Source organism: Tigriopus californicus, chromosome 8 (genome assembly GCF_007210705.1).
Source record: "Tigriopus californicus strain San Diego chromosome 8, Tcal_SD_v2.1, whole genome shotgun sequence".
Lineage (NCBI taxonomy): Eukaryota > Metazoa > Arthropoda > Copepoda > Harpacticoida > Harpacticidae > Tigriopus > Tigriopus californicus.
In genome coordinates this window covers 1774765-1781973 of record NC_081447.1, presented here as the reverse complement: position 1 = coordinate 1781973, position 7209 = coordinate 1774765, and positions in this window count along the sequence as shown.

Below are 7209 nucleotides of genomic sequence, written 5' to 3'. Positions count from 1 at the left end.
AAGTCAATTATCTGAGGAGAAAAGGGGCAAAAACAGACCAGTTGACCAGGCCTGGCCGATGAGACGTGTGGTGGCTGTAGTGGTTGTGGCGACGCTACCTACTCCTCTACATCTTGGTAATTAGCTCACTTGCATATGGCCAACGCTGTCAATTTATATGCAAACATGGGCCGCCAGAAGACGCCCAAGTCAGATCAATTTCAGCACAAAATTTGCACGTTGTTAGCACAAATCCCGAACAAATGAGCCCCATGTCTTTGGGCAGGTTGGCTCAGCATAAATTATCTTCCTAAAAACTGCAAGGACTTGTTACACGTTGGTTTTGGGGCCAAATAGGCTGATTTCCCTCGACCTTTGTGAAAAGAAATTGATGTGGGGAAGCAAACTAGTTTCTTTCCAATCCTACCCAAAGGATCTGCAAGTGGAGATGCCCAAATCCAAGAATTGAGCTCCTAATTTGAGCCGCCCTGTAAACAATCTCCGATGTTTCGCTAACTCTCTCTTCAAGGCCAAATATGGGGCTAAGCAAGGGATAAGTTTGGAACAACATCTCGTCGCCCAGAAAGTGTAACGGGCTCATACGCGAGTCAAATCCTCTTCATGCAGTGATGGTGAATGCGGAGGTTTCCGCCCTTTTTCTCAAGTTTTCAACCACATGATTTGAAGCTGAAGAACAAGACAAAAGGAGACCCTCATGCAGTGGCGGCGATCAGCTGTAAGCCCCGGGAATAAGAAGTTCTTTCAAATGATCTTGACATGCCAAAATGAAATCATAATCACAACTTCCATACTCCTTCCACTAGAGTACAAATCCCCTCTTTTCAATCAAATCGAAGAAGAAACCGAGGAGGCCCGGATTTAAGTCTCTTTCATGAAAGTACAAATGGAGTCGTCGGTCGCCATCTTGGAGCGTGTGCTGTACACACTGTGTCCGTCATATCTTTGACCCCGAGAATGGGGGAAATGGATGGAAGGTGGGGTTAAAGGTTGATGGTGGCTGGACCTCTTCTCTGTTGTGTTTGACGAGGGCTCGACTCGCCCCGGGTTAATGCAGTAAAAGCCTTGCAGATACTCCAAGACCTTTCATTTGACAGCGGTTCATCTTGTTTCCCAATATGCATTATGGATGTTCCGATACTCCTCAGCAACCATCCAGCCAACCATTCATCCATCCAACCAACCAACCAACCTACGTTTTCTTCGTTAATCACTCATGAGATAAGAGGTGGAATGCTTTCTCGGAGAGGAGAGAACCAAACGGAGAACACAAGAACGTTGAGAGGATCTGGGAGCGGACTGGCAGATACGTGAACATAAGTCGAAGAATCTGGTCGAGAATGGCTGACATCATCATGATACAAAAGTAAGGAACTTTCAATCTGATATACTCGTCAGCTCTCATTATCTTAAGCCTTCAGCGTTGGTTAGGAGGCTTTTCATATCGGGGCCAGAGATCGAAGAAAGTCTAAAGATTTCATTAACGTAATACGATTGAGTGCTGGTTCGAACGAACGTGCACTACTCTTTCAACCCCGGGTTCAATCCCACCTCCCTCTGAAAAAAAGTTCGCCCTCCGAGTGGTGTATTAGTTCGAGATGGAAAGTCATCCGATGGCGTTGAATGCGATGGTCGGTGTTATGGAGGTTGCTTGTTCAATGGTTAGTTGGTCGGTCGTTCGGCTGGTTGGATGCTTGGATGGTTGGTGGGTTAGTTGGCTGGTTAGCTAGCTTGCTTTGCGTGCTAGAGGCTATTGGGTTCTTCATCATTGGCAGATCTGGTTTTGTTTTGACTACATTAGCCTCCTACTATGTAGTATACTACTCAAACTCCGAGTAAGCACTGCTAAGCAAGCAAACGACCGAACAAACGTAAATGCCAGCAAGTCGACGAGCGGGGAGCAAGGCCAGTCGTCAAGTGAGCGAGAGCCCCGAAAACGGCCGTCAGCCCAACAACTTCCACGGCAAGAACTGCTCATAAACCTCTCAATCCAAGTATCCATCCGAGAAGAAGCTCTGGATGCTTTGACCGGCACCCATTTGGGGAGGAAAGTGGAATGGTTCTGGTTTGGGCTTATTTTTGACATCCTTGCAATACTTGGGGCCTGCTGGAATTGTTTGTCAATGCTCCGCAATCTTAACCGGGCCAAGCTAGCCAGCCCCAAAACTTGGAGTACGTTGTTTTTTTTTGTATGCTTGGATTCTTTCCACTCATCATCGGTCATCTCCTCTGAAGCGAATGGATTTGACCAAAAGCTGCAGGAGTATGATGCTACGGAGAGAAAAGATTGTTCGCAGATTGCACCTGAACTCGTTTATTTCCTTCCCTCTCTCTCTCTCTTTCTTTTTTCCATCATATTTATAAACACACTATCTCGCGGTTCAAGGACCCCCAAGGGTCATGGCTGTTGGACTTCTTGCGCTGCTTAGCCCGATGATCCGAGGTAATCTTTTCTCCGTGCCTCTCCCGATCCCATCAGCATCCCCTCGTTGAATAATGTGCCCTGTCAAGTCAACCTCTTTCCAATTGCTGCTTATTTGATGGGCAAATAGTCTTAAGTCCACTTACAAGACCCTACTATTATTGGCTGACGGCTGCTTCTTAGGATGAGAACTTCCAACCTTCTTCCGCAGAGCAAAACCAACCAGTGTCGAGAATGCGAGGGTCTTATCAATCCAAAGCATCAATTCCAATTTCTCATTAATTTGCTTCCTCAAGCAACATCTGCCGCTGAATGCAATCTACAGGAGCAGCTCCAAGATTTCATCGGATTGTCGTCCTTCCGTCCGTCCGTGCGATTGAAAATTTGCAATTGCTGACAAATGGAAGAACGAACGAACGAACGAACGAACGAACGAACATGAGCCATTACCAAGTCATCTGAAAGGGCGTAAAACAGGGTCTCTCGAGCGGTAATGGCCCTTTCATCGACTTTCTTTCAATGTCAAGTGAGAAATTATGGCATTGTCAATTGAATGTACTTTACCTCCATTATCCACCGTGAAGCAATACCGGTACGCCCAATTTCAGGATTCGGAAGTGAACCAACTTGGTAACGTCGTATTTGGGCTTGAACTGCCCTCGCACATGTACGTTACCGTTGTCATCGGTCTCAATGAAGGTATAACAAGCCTTGTAGGAGCTGCTGTGTTGGTTCAACGACCAACCAGAGCAAATATCCAGAAGGAATATCCCAATATTACCCACTCCTTCCCTCAGGAATTATCTACTTCGAGCCTAACTAATGATCCGAAATGACGGTCTATGCACTCCTCGAACTTATTTATAACCACTTGGTTTCACAATATCAGCTCCTCGAGTCCAGAAGAAGAAGAGACAGTTCAATGGGTAAATGCTGTCAGTAGTAGAGCTCGTTTTATGATGACTAGTCTTTCCAATATGTTGTAATATAGGCCAGCCATCAAACTTGGTGACTCGACTCAAATACGTCCGTCAGAGCCGAGTGTAATTAAAAACTTCTCACACAACCAATTACGATTGGCTGGGCAGTGATTATGAAGTTGACCTGAAATCCTGCAAGTCATGGCAAAGATTTTTGATGAGTTTTGTCAGGCCCCGACGACAACTTGATTGCTTGTCATGGTGTTTGCTCATCTTGTCTAAAGCATATTCATCCTCCACCGATAGATCATGGCCAACGATCAGGGGCGCTAGCAAAAGTCGAGACGGGTATTTTGAGATCCGAAATAGCTGAAGGAACACCAATCCACTCGTCGTCGTCGTCTTCGTCGTCGTCGTACTTGCCTCGAGCACCGCAATTAAAGATGTCAGTTTCCAATGGTCTCTCAGTCATCATTCGAGCTGCTGCCTGCAGCATATCATGACTGCACTAGAAATGTAAGCCGTATGCATGCACTTATATCTAAGCATGGAGTGCTGCTCCGTCCCGACTCCAAGGCGACAAAACTTCGAGCAGTCAAGAGACCCAATTGTCTCTACCGGGGACTCGTCGTCTATTACGCCCACGTTCGCTCTCCATTAGATGGTCTCGGGTTCAGGATAGACGAGCATTCAAAAGTGGGCTCGAAAAAAAAAGATAATGGCCACCAGGATGGATGATAAAGCGGAGTCATGGGGCACAATTAAAAAGGCAGAATGTACAATTAAAGACTGCGAAAGTGCATCGGCGAATGCACCAAATGGAACGACCCAGAAGAGCCTGATCTCGACCAGACAAATCGAGTAAGTCTTCTCGAGAGTGTGGCGTATAGCACATGGTGAATCACTTCTCCAATGGAACGAGCCGTACATCATCATACCTATCTACCTGGGCAGGCATTGCTGGGTGCTTGCCTGCTGGCTTGCTTGCTTGTTGATATTACTGCTGCTGCTGTTGTTGTTGTTGTTGTTGTTGTTGTAACGGAGCCACCATCACCTAGAGGTTGGTACAAGGGGAAAACTTAATGATTGAAGCTCACTTGAGGCGAAGAGTTAATGTGTCTACTTTTGACATTCATTAAAAGATTCCCCGTGGCAAACAGATAGCTCATTGTCTATGAATATCTTACCTTCTAGTACATGCAATGGAGTGTACGCACATAGAGTGGCTACATACCGTACGTGTGTGCACGAGGGGTAAGATCGTGGTGGTGGTGGTGGTGGTGGTGGCTACTCTATTTGGAAAAAGGGGCGACCTTACTCACAACCTACTACTGCCATGATGGAAACAAGGCCTCAGGCGGGCGATATGATGCATTCTCATTGAAATCTCGAACAATAAAAACTGCACCAACCATCATCATCATTATCATCACCACCACCGCCGACGCCGCCACAGCCATCGCCACCACCATCGCCATTACTAATACCACTACATGCAGTACTACTCTATCACTACCACCAAGGAGGTACCGGGATTGCAAGATGAACCACAGAGGATGCAGAAAGCCCGGGTCACTTGAGTTGTTTCTAGGTCATGACTTTATCAATCAGTCGAGCAGATTGTGTTAGAATTTTACACCGCCGTTTCTCGGTCCTCCCACCACCTCTCAATGGAGAAATCCTCCTCGAGTTTCGTGATCTGATTTGAAATGCACATCACTTGAATTTATCCAGTATGCATTCACGCAATCCGGGTTGGTGCTTGGTGCTCATGAGGATCATGATCTTCAGCATCATCCTTCTCTTCATCAAAATCATGATCAGTCTTGTCTTTGTAGGCGACGATGCTCCACTGTCTTGATTATATAACTCGAGGATCTTCTGAGCTCACCAAGTTCTACTAAGAGAGTAAAGGGTTTGGAGGGAAGGGTACAGTGGATTCCTTTTCCGGCTGTTTTTTCTTTGGGGACGTCATTTGGCTTCTTCATCCCAACCACTGAAGCCAGTGGGTAAATGAAGTCAATGGGTGCTGTGCAAGCATGCTTTCCATGCCATAACTAGACGAAGAAAAAGACCCGTTTGACTCGTCCACTGAGCCATTCTCTTCAGAATTTTGATTAGCCTAAAATTAGCCAGGAGATTTGTCCAACGTAAAAGTGTCGAGGAGGAGCACCAAAAAGTGATGGCAATGTTTTATCTGTCCGCTTGATTTATACCACCAGACGTCACCGTGTTAATGTGATGTATGTGAGCTCTTGCCCATCAGCCAAATCATCGGTTACCCACCAACCACACTGGGTTCATTTCTCTCGAGTGGGTTAATGGCTTCCAGGGTGAATGGATGCCTAATCCCACGATCGAGAACAATGGTCGAGAGCGAGATGGAGTCGCCTTACAGGATAGATACAAACACAGCCAACCGTAGGTGGCGTTCTCTCAAACACGGGCATCGCCAATTTACGCCATTTGACAACAATGGGACCTAGTCAACTCCCATGTGGCTGGATCTTATTATGCCTGGAGCACACTTCGTGCACTTTGTAGCCGGTGAACCCACGCAACTTCAGATAGAAACACACTCACTCGACACTCACGGAGTACCAAAGCGATATACGTAGAGAGAGAAAGAGAGAGAGGAGAGGAGAGGAGAGAGAAGAAACCAGAACCACTCTGAATGCTATGATAACCACTAAGAGACAACAAGCTAGGAGGACGAAGTAGAGGCATCCGATGAAATTATGATTGGGAAGGAAGCCCGGTTCTTCGAATCGGAACCTCAATCTTCCTTTCAATGATCCACCCAGCCCAAGCATAAGTCACTGGACTGTTTAATATTTATTGAAGATTTCTCGGCCAAGAATGCGACCTATCAAAAATGAAGACACTCCAAGTCGTGAGTTCGATCTCTCGCCGGCATAATAAGTATGTAGGATACGTGCACCCAGCGTTCAAGCAAGCAGGCACGGACAGACGCATACACACACTCATACAAATAAATGCTTTTAGCCAAGGGAGGAGAGATTCTGAATGCCGACCGAACTTTGGCTAAGACCCAATTACCACAAGAACTGGTGAATTCGGAAGTCCAATTTGAGATGTGAGAGAGAGAAAAACCCCATCCCAGATTACTCGTACTCCTGATAATGACAGAAGTAAGTATGAAAGGAAGAGATTGGGCGGAGCGAGAAAGGTAAAGCATACGTACGTACGTATGGAGGGAGAAGAAAATGAAGATAAGAAAACACTTTTCTAAAAATGTTCCCCATGTTCAAGGCTCTCCCTTCTCTTCCTCAGTTCTTGGTACCAGCCGCCGAGTTTCGTAGAGTTTGACTTGTAATAACTGGTGCTTGCGGATGAGGAATCGGATTGAACACGTGTCATTAGACAGCAGTCCAAAGTTGCGAAGCTTGGGCAAAAAATGCGGGTGCTTTTCCTCCTTAATCCACTACTCCCTTGCTCCATGATCGTCTTTCCAAGTCATCCAAGCGATGAAATCAGGAAATAAATTCTTTAATCCAATTATCGAGGTGCACTCGTATGTGCTCAATTTGTTAGCTGCTCGGACGATGCAAGCAGGTCGTGCGAGAGCAATGATGGCATTACCGGCCAACATCATGACTCCCATGATCGGAGTCGTTCTCACGTACTCACACACCCATCTATGGATGGACTGCTTGACTTCTCTGAGTGAGGAGGATGAACGACACCAATCTTGACTAATCTTCATTTCATATCTAGCTAGCTCCAATCAATATTGGTTAGCTGAGACGCTCCTAGAGGAATCGAGACCGAGCTAGCTTCGCAGCGCTCTGGTGACGGTCCAGAGCGAAAAATAGTCAGAAAACCGGTGCTTGCGAGACATCACCACGT